This window comes from Gopherus flavomarginatus, chromosome 23 (assembly GCF_025201925.1).
Source record: "Gopherus flavomarginatus isolate rGopFla2 chromosome 23, rGopFla2.mat.asm, whole genome shotgun sequence".
NCBI classification, from domain to species: domain Eukaryota; kingdom Metazoa; phylum Chordata; order Testudines; family Testudinidae; genus Gopherus; species Gopherus flavomarginatus.
In genome coordinates, this window is record NC_066639.1 from 4,025,306 (window position 1) to 4,041,048 (window position 15,743).

At 49.5% G+C, this 15,743-nt stretch overlaps 1 protein-coding gene and 3 non-coding genes across 9 annotated transcripts in view; 2 read left to right on the forward strand and 2 right to left on the reverse strand.

Moving 5' to 3' along the window:
* Window positions 1-15,743, reverse strand: part of LOC127039339 (zinc finger protein 135-like) — a 1,030,205-nt gene that overhangs the window by 986,325 nt on the left and 28,137 nt on the right. The window lies entirely within an intron of this gene.
* TRNAI-AAU (transfer RNA isoleucine (anticodon AAU)) lies at window positions 606-679 on the forward strand. Its single transcript has one exon. It is a non-coding gene; the product is annotated as a tRNA-Ile (tRNA).
* TRNAV-CAC (transfer RNA valine (anticodon CAC)) lies at window positions 3,475-3,547 on the reverse strand. Its single transcript has one exon. It is a non-coding gene; the product is annotated as a tRNA-Val (tRNA).
* Window positions 8,608-8,679, forward strand: TRNAC-ACA (transfer RNA cysteine (anticodon ACA)). The gene has a single exon. It is a non-coding gene; the product is annotated as a tRNA-Cys (tRNA).

Below are 15,743 nucleotides of genomic sequence, written 5' to 3' on the forward strand. Positions count from 1 at the left end.
TCACTCATGCCCCCCTTACCCACCAAGCACTACTCTGATAAAGGTGCCCCTGCCCCTGCCCCTGCCCCTGCCCCTGCCCCTGCCACTGCCACTGCCACTGCCACTGCCAAACCTCCCTCCTCAAACTCCAAACAGTGACTAACTCTTGCTGTGCTGAGCAGCCCTTTATATATGGGCTGCTCCAGCAAGCGTTCTCCTGATTGGCTCTTCCAATAAGCCCTTTCCTGATAGGCTGGGTTCTCTGCAGCCTCTGCAAGGCTGCCTTAATCTTTCTCCTGCTTGGTTGGGGGCAGACACCTCCCCACACTTGGAAAATGACAAATGAGAAGTTTAGAGCTGGTGGAAAGGTTACCATGACTGAGAACTGAGCCGAGGTTGCTGCGACTGAAACACAGATCACTAACCGCTATATGATCACAGTGGCTGGTGGGAGAAGCACATGTTAGAAGCCCTCTGTCATCTCAGCTGTGGCTTTCTGTGCACGGAGAGTCAGACACCTCAAGGTCTGCAGGTCCTGAGGGAAATGTGGAACGTCTGTACTTTAGAATTTGCAGGTGTTGTCTTGGACCATCAAATGGAACAGTTGCAAACACTTTCTTGAGGCAGGCACCATGGCTTAGCTGGCTAAAGCACCTGTTTAATAAACACGAGTTCCTGGGTTCAACTCCCAGTGGTGCCTTGGTGTATGGCTTTTGTCTCCTCTGCTCACATTTTCCTGTGACTTCCTAGGAAACAGAAGAGACCTCCCTTGGTAGCCAAGTCATTGCTTGCTAAGGAAAAGGCTTCTTTGGAGAGAAGCATTGGAAAGAATCAAATCACAAGCCTGGAGTTGATGAAAAGGCTGCTGTGACTGGCATTAGCATGGTGGTTGCTTTGACTGCAATAGCTGCAACACGAGAGCCTGCACCACACGTCCTTGTGATTCACTGGGGATGTCCACAAGCAGATGTCATGTCACCTTCCTTTTGATAGTCACTGATGAAAAATGGAGCAGTTGGGAGAAAAGTCCCAGAGAGTGGCACCGTGGCTAAGCTGGCTGACTCACCTGCCAGGTAAAGTGGAGTTAGGGATGCAGCACCCAGTGGTGCCTTGCCAAATGTGTCCGCTCTTCCCATCTTTTGGTCAATCTTCTGAGGAAACAGAGAAGACTGCCTCTGCCTTGCAATGCAAATGCTTCCAAAAGAAACCGGTCGTTTTTTCTGACAAGTGTTGGAAGGAGGCACCTAAGAAATGTGGAGACAAGGAAAAGGTCATCCTAACTCAACTTGCATCCATTGCTCTTGGGGCCACAACGCAGAGCACTAAGCACTGTATGACCACAGCAAAATCTAAACTTTACACCTTATTACACTAGGCAGTAGTTAGGTCAAGCATTTTTCTCACCCCACTGGATGTTACCCTCCTTAATACATAGAATTTCCCCCTTCATTTTCTCAGGATTCCTGCTGCTTCCAACATAGGTGGGGGAGGAGAAAGGCAAAAACATGATGCCACAGTCTCCTATTTTATATCCTTAGTTCAAGTGTCTAGAAGACATTTGCCCAGACGTGTCCGGGAGGGCTCTGCTGAGTCACTAGGTTGGGGAATTCTCCTGGTGTGGTCTTGTGCAACTGACTCATAGACTTGAGCAGTCCCCACAGTGTTGTGTTTGGGCATCTGTCATTGAATTGGAAATCCCTTAATTACAATTCCTCTGCTGATTCATGGTTGTTGAACTCCCTCCTTGTCAGTTTCACTAGCAAAATTATAGCATATTTCAGTAACAACCATACAGCAAAATGCACAACTTCATACACCCTCATGCTGTACATATTTGGACAGAATAACCAATTTCAGCAGATCATGACTTTTCATGTGATAACTTACATGGAATGGTTTGTATGACATATCACAGTCATATATGAATGATGAATATGTGAGCTACAGGGGGCTCTTTTGAGGTACCTCATGTCACAAAAGCCTCCAGAGACTGGTCTTTGGGAAGAGCTGGCTGAAGAGCCTTCTGAGTAACTGAGAGATCCTGGCTTGGCCGGCCAGTTTGTGCTTGTGAATGAAACTTGTCCGCTGGGCTCCCTTTTTTGTGTCTCTTTCACATAAACAGAGCAGAAGTTCTTGGCCAATCCTTGACAGTGCTTATTTAAGACACAGAGAGCCTCTGTGCTGGGGCAGGGGTAAGGGTGCAGGAGGTGGTCGGAGGGGGGTGCTTACCTCAGGCAGCACAGCTCCCAAAGTGACCTGCACACACTCCCCTCCTGCAGTGGCTTCTAGGCAGTGGGATCTGGGGGCGGGTCAGCAGTGGAGTTTGCACTCAGGGTCGCAGGGATATGCCAGCTGCTTCCAAGAGCAGTGTAGCATGGAGGGAGGGGACAGAGTGGGCAGGGAGCTACCTTAGCGCTGCTGGCACATCTCTGTGCGTTGCTTGGGGAGGCATCAGGTCTCTGTGGGCTGCCTGGGGCGGGGCAGTGCCCGAGGGGGCTGAGGCCACCCCTTTGCCTCCTCTCTCCAGGCTCCTAGCCCATTTTGCCGGCCAACAGGGATTTTAGGGTGCAGCAGCGCAGGGAGCAGGAAGGGCAAACCACAGTGGCTGCCTCCCCTAGAATTATTTGCAGTCGGGATTTCCCCCAACAGTGCCCCACAGGGGTCCAGGGTCAGCTCCAGCACAGGCCACACAGGAAGGCTTAATGCTCGAGCTACAGCAAACGCTGGGCAGGCTTGAGGCCAGGGTCCCCATGGCAAGAGAGAAGAAGAAGACTCGGCCCCTGGAGGGGCAGGCTGGGCTTCCTGGATCCCATTTGCTTACAGCCAGGGCCCTGTCCCCACTCCCAAGTCGTCCATCGTGCCCCCAGGTCAGCCAGAATGGAGCAGCAGTTTTCACTGCACCAAGTCCACTTATGGCTTACAGGCAAATCCCAGACCCACCACAGCCCACCATCTTGGCCAGAAAGGAGCCTACTCAGCTTCACCATTGCTTCTTTTCCTTCCATCCAGAACCCCACTTCTTCTCCTGGGCTGCAAGTAGCCATCCCTGGGAAGCCAAGAGGCAGGCACAGGATTCTGCCTCCCAGCAGCCAACCACACCTCCCCAGGCTTTGCAGAATGAATGGTGGTGCTCTACTAACACCACTTAGCCACAATGATGTGCTTAGTTTCTGCCTTGTCTTTCTCAGCTTGACTTTCCTCTTTTGCCCCATTCCTGCCTCACTTCCTCCTTTGGCAAGTCACGCAAAGGAGGCCAGCAGGAAGAGCCGGCGTCCACCAGCCAATCTCCAAGGGCAGAGGAGGCCAAGCCACAAGCCTCTGAAAGGTAAGATGCCTAACTCCTCTAGTTTCTCCAGCCTGACACCAAGGTGCTTTCTCCACTGCTGTCAGCACCTTCTGTCATGCAGGGGTTGGAGTTATCCCAGGGACAGGCCAATAGGAGAAGGAGGAGCACCTTCCTGATCAGGAAGGGGATCTGGGAGAAGGGAACCAGTATGTTTTTGCCTGGTTTTGAACCGGGAACCTTTTGCGTGTGAGGCAAATGTGATAACCGCTACACTACAGAAACTCCATCTACTTGGCTGCTGCTCACACTGCCACAGACAGATGGACAAACTTAGAGAAAGTGGTGGCAGCCCTTCAATAGGTCAGCTGGCAGAGCAGAGGACTGGAGCCAGCACTCAGGAAGTCGTCCTTACCTCTCCCGTGTGACTCCAGCTTGAGGGAGAGCTTCTTCTTCTTCCGCTTGCTGACAAAGAGCAAGAGAAGAATGAAAGGTCAGGTGGGCCAACTCCGTGCAGAAGCCCATGCTGTCTTTTCCTGCTGCATAGCCTGAAATGAGGGACTCCTGGCATTTGAAGGAACTGCTGAACTCTCAGAAAACATCCCACCTGTGCACAAAGCTGGATAGAAGAGCCTGCTAGTCTAGCACACTCCCAACTGAACTGTTTCAGCAGCTGCTAGGTTTCTTTTTGGCTCATTAAACCACATCTTCAGTCTCTGATGGCCAATGAGAGAGCGACATCGCTTGCTATTTTAGCACTTGAAAATGCCGTTGGCCAATCTTTGGATCTCTTTAATGCTGCACTTCAGTTCATGGGGGAAAGGTGAGAGAAGCGACCTTTCAATTAAAGGCCTGGGGTTAACATCCTAACGCTGTCTCCTACTGTAACACTATTTAATCCTGGCCAGCCCTGTGCTGGTGACAGTTCCATTTCTAGATGTTAGTACGTGTCAGTTACCGTTAAAATTAAAAAGTTTCTATATGCTTAAAGAAAATGCATTTGTTTTATTTGCTTATATATGGCATGAATAAATACAGGTTTACAGAACCTAGACTGCAAATTTAGCATCTTATATGACAGAGAAAATCATGCATCGAAATTGTACATCGAAATCATGTACTGAGCTACAAATGCCATGAAAAATAAGATATTCAAAAGATTAACATATGGGGGGGCACCGAAGACATGTCTTGCTTGGGGTGCCACTTGATCTAGGGGAGGCCCTGTCAGGGAGAACAAGATTTAGTGTCACATCCCTATTTTCAGGCTGTAATCTGTGGGCACCCTTGTCTGGGGGAGGGATCGCGGTAGCCCAGACTCAGGGCTGGAACAGGCCCCTGATTGAGGGAGTGGCTGCATGGTTTACAGCGCTCTGATGTCTCAGACAAGGTGTCTCTCCCAAAGCCTCAGATCTGCGTTCCCAGAAGGCTTCTGCGCTGCCTCCGCTCCTTTTACCTTCTACAGCAAGGAGCAGCAGCAAGGGTCAGGGATGAGCCATAGCTACTAGGTGGGGGGCAGAGGCTTCAGGAGCCCAGAGTGTTTGCCTGTCTGGGCATTTTGGCTGAGACCTCAGGAACACATTGTCAGGCAGAATCCCAGGCATCTGTAAGAAAGGAGCATAGGGACTTAAGAGCAGCCAGACTGGGTCAGACTGGGTTCATTTTGCCCAGTGTCCTGTCTTCCCATAGCGGCCAAAGCCAGGAGCCCCAGAGGGAATGAACAGAACAGGTAATCATCAAGTGATCCATCCCCTGTCACCCGCTCCCAGCAAACAGAGACTAGGGACATCTTCCCTGCACATCTTGGCTCAGAGCATGTCCTCCATGAATCGATTTAGCTCTTTTTTTGAACCCTGTTATAGTCTTGACCTTCACAACATCCTCTGGCAAGCAGTTCCGCAGGTTGACCGTGCATTGTGTGAAAAAAATACTTCCTTTTGTTTGTTTTAAACGTGCTGCCCCATTAATTTCATTTGGTGACCCCTCGTTCTTGTGTTATGAGAAGGAATAAGTAATAATTCCTTATTTACTTTCTCCACACCAGCCATGATTTTATAGACCCTTATCATATCCCCCCTTAGTCATCTTTTCTCCAAGCCAAAAAGTCCCAGTCTGATTATTCTCTTCCCATATGGCAAACACTCCATACCCGTTTCTGAACCTTTTCCAATTCCAATACATCTTTTCTGATATGAGGCAACCGTATCTGCAAGCAGCATTCAGGAGATGGGCATTCCATGGATTTATACAGTGGCAATAAGATTTTCTCTCTTATTATCTGTCCCTTCCTTAATGATTCCCAACATTCTGTTTGCTTTTTGCTGGCTGCTGCACATTGAGTGAATGTTTGCAGAGAACTATCCACAGTGACTCCAAGATCTCTCACTTGAGTTGCAACAGCTATTTTACATCCCATTGTTTTATATGTAGAGTTGGGATTATGTTTGCCAATGTGCATCACTTTGCATTTATCAACGTTGAAATTCATCTGCCATTTTGTTGCCCTTTCATCCAGTTTTGTAAAATCTCTTTTTAGCTCCTCACAGGTTGCTTCGCATTTAACTATCCTCTGTAGTTTGGGATCATCTGGAAATTTTGTCACCTTGCTGTTTAGCAGATCATTTATGAATATGTTGAATAGCCCCATGCAAACACCACTAGTTACCTGTTTGCATCCTGAAAACTGACCATTTAGTCCTACCCTTTGTTTCCTAGCTTTTAACCAGTTATTGATCCAGGTGAGGATCTTCCAGAGGTGAAGGTAAGCCGGTCTGGTCCGGTATGGGGTACCGGCAAGAGCGGGTACTCTGTGCTAGCCTGGCCCAGCTTCCCCAAGCTGGTGATTTAAAGGGCCCAGGGCTCCCTACAGAGGCCAGAGCCCTGGGCCCTTTAAATCGCTGCCTAAGCCCCCCTGCCGGAGCCCTGGGGTGCAAATCCCTGCCGTGGACGCTGCTTTCTCCCGCACCACGAACACAGAGCAGAGGCGGCGGGAGCTTCCTTACAATGTGGGGAGGGCACTGTTGTCTGAACTGTGGTGCTGCCTTGACACCCCTTCCCCAGGGACCCACATTCACATCACCCCTCCCCCGAGACCACACCCACAGAACACCTCTTCCCCCCAAGACTCCACCCTATCCCCCCCTCCATCATTTGTCCTAACAGCTGAAAAAGAGTGGTGGGGCCATGGCCATCTAACTCCCCTCTTCCAGCACCCCTGACACACAGCTAAGCAGGCAGCAGCATGTGTGTGTGACAAGAGGCTGCTGTGCTGAGCTGAGCCAGTGAGGGAAGCAGGGGCTGATGTTGGGGCTGTCCCCTGCCCCCTGCCTGGTTGCTTGCAGCAGCTGTCTGAAATTAGAGACAGCGTACCCACACACTCCCTCTCCCCACCCAAACACAGTCTCTCCCACACACACACTCTCTACCCCACCAGGCACATTGCAGTGGAAAGGCAGCTGGCAAACTAGTTGGATTCCCATGGAACAATGGGATAGAGAAACCTGCATCATGTGATGCTCTACCAGCCCAGGAGGCATTGCAAACCCTTCCCAAAGCACCTGTAGCCAGTTGCACAGCTACGCACAGTGCCCTGCTCTCTGTGACCATCCAAGAGTCTAGCCTGGATGTGCTCTGGTAACACAAGGGGCCTAGTGTGGCCATGCAACAGCTGTTTAATTAAAACACTTTAAAGCCACATTACCTAGTAGTATAGACACAGCTTGAAAGCGAGACAAGACCCAGCTCTCTTGAAACTGAAGGACTACAACTTCTTCTGTAGTTGACAGGATTTGAACCTGCACAGGGAGACCCCCGTGGATTTCTAGCCCATCACCTTAACCACACGGCCACAACTACTTGCTCAAGTTGTGTCTCTCACTACACTCTAGTTCTGTTCTCATTGAGTGATCAATTCCAGTTGTTTCCTCAGACCAGCTTCCACAACACACACACTGCTGTGCCATTGTGTAAGTGTGTCCCTGGCTGAACTGCAAGAATTCCTGCTCATTTCCCTTCTGGCAGGAGCACGAGGAGAGTGTGTTTTTGGTCAATGATGTTCCTGTAGATTGTTGTCCATTTCCTGCCTTGATCATTCAGACAGTTCCTTTACCATCATATCCCCAGCACATCAGGGATTGCAATAGCAGGGGGCAGGTTTTCTCTGGGGCACTGAGATTTGTCAGGGGGTTGGTGGCTCCTTTCTTTCCTCACCCTGGAGTAAACTCGGCTTTTTATTCCATCCTTGATGTTTCAAGGAATAACAAGAGATGACTGAGGAAAGAGATGGACAGGGCGAGTCTCAAGGGAGGGCCAGAGAGGTGTGGGTGGTGGACAGGGCAGGTCAGGGGAGGGAATAGAGAGGTGCAAGTGGTGGGCAGAGCTGGTCTTAGGGGAGGGGGCAGAGAGGTTTGGGTAGACTGAGTCTCAGGGGAAGGGCATACAGGTGGGGGCAGCAGGCAGACCTTGGGGTAGGGGTTGGAAAGGCACAAGGAGGCCTTCGGGGAGGAGAGGAGCAAGCAAAAGGTGGACTAGCAGGCTTCAGCCAAAGAGGAAGAGCAGTAGTGGGAAGTGGCCAAATGGGAGTGAGAGCAGAGCACAGGTGGGGCCTCACAGGGAGGAGAATGAGTCAAGGGGGTGGAGTGGACAGAGATGCCCAGAGGATTCAGGTTGCCTGAGGCAAAACAATTTTGGGGGCCCCTTCCATAAAAAAAGTTGCAATACTATAGAATACTATATTCTCATGGGATCCATGCAGGGCCTGGGGTAAATTACCCCACTTGCCCCCCTTCTGGATGACTGTGCCGTCAGCCTCTCCTCATAAGTCCCCTGCCCCCTAATCATTTTTGTTGCCCTCCCTAGACTCTCTCCAATTTGTTTCTGTAGTGGGAGGGCAAAAACTGGATGCAATGCTCCAGATGTGGCCTCATCAGTGCTGAATAGAGGGGAATAATCATTTCCTTCTATCTGTTGGCAATGCTCCTACTAATTCAACCCAGTATGACCAATTACCCATATTGAATGCAGACCCAGCAATATTTGATCAATTGGTTCCTGTCCATTCAGGAGGTTCTTTCCTACCTATTCATAAAGAATGAAGATGCTCTAAGCAGAGGGGAGAGAGCTGTCCCGTCCGTGTAGTTAATCCATCTCCCCGAGAGGTGGTAGCTATGTCACTGGGGGAAACTATGTGGTTGGGTATGCAAGCTGTGGTGTCTCCATGCATCTATAAGTTTAATCAAACCCCATTTTTAAAAGCACTGTGGTCTGGGAAAAGAACAGGAGATCTCTGAGGCAGGGCCTTTCCTTCAAAATCTTTAAGATCACTGACTTACTTCCATAGCAAGCATGCGGGTGTAGCTCAGTGGTAGAGTGTTTGACTACAGATCAAGTGGTTCTTGGTTCAAATCCAAGTGCCCCCTTACAAACCTCTTCTGTCAACCAAAAAAAAAAGCATTTTCAGTATGTTCGGGAGCCCCACTAAATAGGGATTACTAAAATGAATGGCAACACTCAATATTTTCCTCTGCAAATGCATAAAAACCTAGCAAACATGTGCCTCCACTGAAATCAGTTCCAATCCTCTAAAGGATTAAAGAATCCTTACTGAGGTTGCAGGAAAAAACCATCCCGATGTGCAGAAAGAATAGTAAATATGGCAGGCAACCAGCTTGGCTTAACAGTGAAATCCTTGCTGATCTTAAACGAGAAAAAGAAGCTTACAAGAAGTGAAGATTGGACAAATGACCAGGGAGAAGTATAAAAATATTGCTCAGGCGTGCAGGAGTGAAATCAGGAAGGCCTAATCACACTTGGAGTTGCAGCTAGCAAGAGATGATAAGAGTAAGAAGAAGGGTTTCTTCAGGTATGTTAGTAATATGAAGAAAGTCAAGGAAAGTGTGGGCCCCTTACTGAATGAGGGAGATAACTTAGAAGACAGAGGATGTGGAAAAAGCTAATGTATTCAATGCTTTTTTTGCCTCTGTCTTCACAAACAAGGTCAGCTCCCAGACTGCTGCACTGGGCAGCACAGTGTGGGGAGAAGGTGACCAGCCCTCTGTGGAGAAAGAAGTGGTTTGGGACAATTTAAAAAAACTGGAGACCAGCACAAGTTCATGGGGTTGGATGCGCTGCATCCCAGGGTGCTAAAGGCGTTGGCGGATGTGATTGCAGAGCCATTGGCCATTATCTTTGAAAACTCATGGTGATCGGAGGAGGTCCCGGATGACTCGAAAAAGGCTACTGTAGTGCCCTTCTTTAAAAAAGGGAAGGAGGAGGATGCGGGGAACTACTGGCTAGTCAGTGTTACCTCAGTCCCTGGAAAAATCATAGAGCAGGTTCTCAAGGAATCACTTCTGAAGCACTTAGAGGAGAGGAAAGTGATCAGGAACAGTCAGCATGGATTCACCAAGGGCAAGTTATGCCTGACAAACCTAATTGCCTTGTATGAGGACATAACTGGCTCTGTGGATGAGGGGAAAGCAATGGATGTGTTATTTCTTGACTTTAGCAAAGCTTTTGATATGGTCTCCCATAGTATTCTTGCCAGCAAGTTAAAGAAGTATGGGCAGGATGAATGAACTATAAGGTGGATAGAAAGCTGGCTAGATCATCAGGCTCAACAGGTAGTGGTCAACGGCTCCATGTCTAGTTGGCAGCCGATATCAAGTGGAGTGCCCCAAGGGTAGGTCCTGGGGCCGGTTTTGTTCAATATCTTCATTAATGATCTGGAGGATGGTGTGGACTGCACCCTCAGCAAGTTTGCAGATGACACTAAACTGAGAGGAGTGGTAGATATGCTGGAGGATAGGAATAGGATACAGAGGTACCTAAGACAAATTAGAGTACTGGGCCAAGAGAAACCTGATGAGGTTCAACAAGTACAAGTGCAGGGTCTTGCACTTAGGATGGAAGAATCCCATTCACTGTTACAGACTAGGGACCGAATGGCTAGGCAGCAGTTCTGCAGAAAAGGACCTAGGGGTTACAGTGGATGAGAAGCTGGCTATGAGTCAACAGTGTGCCCTTGTTGCCAAGAAGGCTAACGGCATTTTGGGCTGTATAAGTATGGGCATTGCCAGCAGATCGAGGGATGTGATTATTCCCCTCTATTCGGCATTGGTGAGGCCTCATCTGGTGTACTGTGTCCAGTTTTAGGCCCCACACTACAAGAAGGATGCGGAAAAATTGGGAAGAGTCCAGTGGAGGGCAATAAAAATGATTAGGGGGCTGGAGCACATGACTAATGAGGAAAGGCTGAGGGAACTGGGCTTGTTTAGTCTGCAGAAGAGAAGACTGAGGGGGGATTCGATAACTGCTTTCAACTACCTGAAAGGGGTTTCCAAAGAGGATGGATCCAGACTGTTCTCTGTGGTACCTGATGACAGAACAAGGAGTAAAGACCTCAAGTTGCAATGGGGGAGGTTTAGGTTGAATATTAGAAAAAACTTTTTCACTAGGAGGGTGGTGAAGCACTGGAATGGGTTACCTAGGGACGTGGTGGAATCTCCTTCCTTAGAGGTTTTTAAGGTCAGCCTTGACAAAGCCCTGGCTGGGATGATTTAGTTGGGGATTGGTCCTGCTTTGAGCAGTGGATTGGACTAGATAGCTCCTGAGGTCCCCTCCAACCCTGATATTCTATGATTATATGATTAGATGCACTAATGGACTCCTCTGGCCATAAAGTGGACTAATTTATGAAAAACTGAGTGTAGCATTGGGAGCAGCATCTGATGTTTTCCTATCTAGTCGGCTTGCTGCCTAGAATGAACACTCCTTGAGTGGGGTGATCCACAGGGAGTAGTTCAAACCTCCAGAGTGCCTGGCCAGGGGCAGGACAGTAGCACAGCGAGGGAGGGGTGTGGCAGTGACATCACAAAGGTCTTTTCGCAGGACCCCAGACTATTGGTCAAAGGTGGTGGGGAGGTGGTGACTTCACAGAGAGGTGGTGGCCTCACTGACATCAGCCAGGCAGGACAGGGGCAAGGGACCAGGGAGACCCCTGTGGCTTTGCTTCAGCAAGTCTCCTTCTCCAGGTCTCTGAGGACTGAGAGTATTCGGGTTCATGGCCATGAGTGCCAGGAGGAACCTCTTTAGAGTTTTCTCTTTCCCTTGTAGTGATTTTACTAGAGACCAGCCGTCCCTGTTTAGAAGGTAAGAGCCTCCTGGAGGTTTGAAACCTGTTCAGTCTGATCCATCTGGTGACAGTTGAATTCTAGGCATGGAAAACACAAGCTTAAGGAGGCAGAATTTTATTGCGCACCTGGGATTTTGTCCCTTAGAATCGCTGGGGACATTAGAGTTTGTCCTTTTTGTTTCACCTTTTCCTCCCTCCCTCCTTTCTCTTCATCTCTTGCTTCTTTTCTCCTTTCTCCTGTTCCCTTCCCAACAACAAGAGGTGTGTGTGTGTGTGTGCGTGTTGTGGGGGAGTGCTCTGCAGCTTCCACTGTGGGAGGTCCACTCAAAAATGTGGGGCTGAAATAGTGCTCAGGCAGTGATCCCCACCAGTGACCTGGGCCATCCTTCGGTCTCCCTGGTGAGAACCCTCAGCCTCCCGTCCTTAGTCTCTACCTTGATTGGCTGAGCAGGAGGTTATTGACAGGGAGGAGACTCAGATCCTTGTTGTTCTCTTTTAAGACCAAGGAAATAAGTCAGAACCAGTTCTATGTTTGATGAATTTTGCTGCTTCTCTGCATTAATTGTCTCTGAGCAGTTCATGATTCTAACATTGCAGTTCTCAAATATTTGCTAAATACTTCTGTCCACTGTTGTTGGTCTGGAGTTCATCTGAGAGCACTTTATTCAGGTCATTCAATGTCTGAAATTCAAGATCCGAGGGTTAGTTTGAAAATCAGGGCTCTTGGATCCTATTCCCAACTCTGCCACTGACAGGCTGGGTGACCTAAGACAAGTCAATTCTCCTTTCTCAACCTTAGCTTCTCCCTCTTTCAAGTAGGGATAATAATGATCCGCTCCTACCTACCTCACGGTGGGTGGAGGATGGGGATCCATTGGAGAGTGTCACTAGGAGTAGGGCATAATATGAGGTGTCCTATCACGTTTACTCAGAGCAGATTAACACATAATAGAATAGCTGAAATAGTCTATTTGATCTGTATTTTTTTATTTTGAAATTGTTAAGAGCAGCAATGACTTAGCTCAGATTGAAGCATTTTACCTAATTTTTGAGATCTAAGTGTCTCCTCTTTGTGTGTGACGACACAATTTAACACATTGTGATGAACAGGAGATGCTTTTGTTTTGCAACAAAATCTTTTAGCAAAGAACTTTCATCCCACTTGTTATGATTTCAAGAAACAAACTGGTTTAATCGGAATGAAATTTTCTGACAGAAATGGTTTCAATGAAATTTCCCCATCTCGATTCCTGAGCTCTATCCCTGCCTCGGGGGCAAGGGTTTTTTGTTTGTTAGAACGGGAGTCAGGGCTGGTGGCTTCTCTTTCTGGTTCTGCCACCGTCTTGCTGTGTAGGCCCTTGGGTAGGTCACTTCCCTTCTCTGGACCTTAGGCTTCTCCCCATCTGTCCAATGGGAACGGGGACAATTCTCAAACTCTGGGCAGTTTAGAGTCTGAGTGAGATAAGGGGCGTTAAAGCCCTGTGTGAAGGAGAAAGGGGAGTTTAACAGTGTTTAACACCAATGAATTCTAAAGTTTGCTAAAATGTCTACTCTGTGGAAACAAGAAATGGTCGGGGACAAACTTTTTAATCACTGCCCTTTTTAAAGCCCATTCAGGGATGTGAGTCCCTATCTTTTAGGTACCTGGGGTTCTTTGCCAGCAGAAGAGAAGAGGTTCCTGCCTCCATTTTTGTGGCCTTAACAATCCAGGTGTTGTGCCCCAGTTCTCGTCTGAGATCCCTGAAAAAGAACATCTTCCCATCCATGAACAAGACAGTCCTGTAGGACATTCTCACAAGTGAACGAGGGAAATGCGGTCCAGTTGCACTCAGTGTAATGTGGGCACAGAGCTGGTTGAAAGCCCAGACTCCAGGAGCCCTTCTCCAGGTCTGGCTGTCCAACGGAGAGGCTGTACCTAGTGGGTCCAGCAGGGATCAGTCTGGGGTCCAGTACTATTCAATATTTTCATTAATGATTTGGAAAATTCAGTGAAGACCATACTTCTAAAATTTGCAGCTGACACCAAGCACTTTGGAGCACAGGATTGGAATTCAAAACTCTCATAACAAATTGGAGACTTGGTTTTCTTGAGCCAAACTCCATGGCTGGGTCCTTCTCTCTAGATTGGGCAGAAGTGAAACTCCAGAGCCAAACACTCCTCCTGGGCAGTGCGCTCCCCCCTTGATTGGTCAGATGCTGCTTAGCACTGTCAGAGCAGCTTTTGCTGGGGGATTCTCCCAGCACTTTCCAATAGCGGGAAAGTATGAAATCCCCATTTGACTGCTGGGGACAGAGCCCTAGGGAGGGAGCAACTTGCCCAAAGTCTCACAGAAAAAGGAAAACAACCGGTAGTGGAACCAATAGGAAACCCAGTAATGGAACTCAGGAGTCCTGGGGGTGTGCTAGGATGACCAGATGTCCCGATTCTATAGAGACAGTCCCAATTTTGGGGTCTTTTTGTTATCTAGGATCCTATTACCCCCTATCTCCTCTCCTGATTTTTCACACTTGCTGTCTGGTCACCCTAGGGTGCGCACGTGTGGGTCCCAGCTGCTCCCTGCCCCCCTCATTGAAGCAGATGTGCAGGGTTACTGCCCTGGGAACTGCAGGGCATCAGTGGACATGGGGTTGGCTAGAGGTAGGGTCTGGCTGCAGGCAGGACAAGGGGTGCAGGGCTGGCTGGAGACAGGGGTGTGTGGGACAGGCTGGCTGACTTCAGGCAGGGATGCAGCGGGGTGCGGCAGGGGTTGGTAGGACTGGAGATATAGGAGTACAGGACTATCTGGCTTGAGGCAGGGGGTGCGGCAGGGGTTGGCTAGAGCCAGGGCAGGGGGTGATGCATTGGCTGCAGGTAGGGCTGGGGGTGCAGTGCTGGTGCAGGCTGGGGGGGTGTGGGGGCTAGCTGGCTTTGGGAAGGTCCACAGGGGGTGCGACAGGAGTTGGCTGGAGAAAGGGCAGGGTGTGGGTCAGGGGCTGGGTGCAGGCAGGGCAGGGAGGATGCGGCTCGTGCAGGTAGGGTAGGGACAGCTGACCTGGCTGGAGACAGGCTGGCTGCGGGCAGGGGGAGCTGGCCTGGCTGCAGACAGGGGCTGGCTGCAGGCAGGGCATGGGACAGGGCTAGTGCAAGAATGTTTTGCGCCCTAGGTCAAACTTCCACCTTGTGCCCCCCCCGGTGTCCCTGCCCTGAGATGCCCCATCCATGGCAGCTCCCCCCTCCACCCTGAGGCTCCTCTCTTGTGGCAGGATCCTCGCTCTGCCCTGTGGCACCTCTCTCAGCCCAGCTCACCCCTGCTCCGAGCACGAGCACCCCGAGCACACCGTAGCCGCTTCACTTCTCCCGCCTCCCAGGCTTGCAGCACCTAAGTTTGCCAGGCAGTCAAGCACCCTCCTCTGAGCCACAGCAGCCCTGACAGTTGACAACAGAGGCACCTTAACCCCTGAGTGTCTTCAATGTGTCCCTCTCAGGGGTCCAGCTCTGATCACCAGATACTTAGGGTATGTCTATACTACCTGTCGAATCCGTGGGGAGCGATCGATCCAGCAGGGGTCGATATATCGCATCTAGTGTAGATGCAACACATCGAGTGCTCTCCCCTCGACTGCTGTACTCCAGCTCGGTGAGAGATGCAGGCAGAGTCTACGGGGAGCTGGAGCAGTCGACTCAGCGCGATGAAGACACCACAGTAAGTTGATCTAAGTACATGGACTTCAGCTACGTTATTCATGTAGCTGAAGTTGCGTAACTTAGCTCGATTCCCTCTCCTAGGGTAGACCAGGGCTCAGAAAAATCCCAGCTCCTCTCTGCCCAAAGCAATGGTACCTCCCAGGTTACCAGTTTTACTGGTATCACACACAGCACTTGAGCACAGTTATCGAACAAACAGAAATTTCTTTACCAAGGGACAGAGATTTAAACAGAAACAAATGTGAGTGATGGAAACCAACCGTTACCAACAAAACAAAATCACAAAATGCAACTGACACTTTTTAATAGCTCCCTTCCCTAGCTAAGTAGACTGAAGTGTGAGGTGACAGTCTATTGCAGTGATAGCTAGTCCCTAGGAGCCATGGCCCTGCCTTTCTTGAAGAACCGCTGGTCAGTAATGATCTCCTTGGTGAATGGACCCAGAGTGTTTCTCTCCACCCTGTCATAAACTGAATCAGTCTTTTGTGTATATTCACAGAATGGACCATTTCCTCATTGTCATATTGTCCTTTTCACTTCCACAGGGTTTCGATGTCTATAATTTGTGTTTGATAGTTTTCCATTGGCTTTTCTGGGCTGGTGCAAAGGTTGACAATGCAGCAATACATCACATAGCTGGCTAGTAAGGGACAGGTGACAATTCC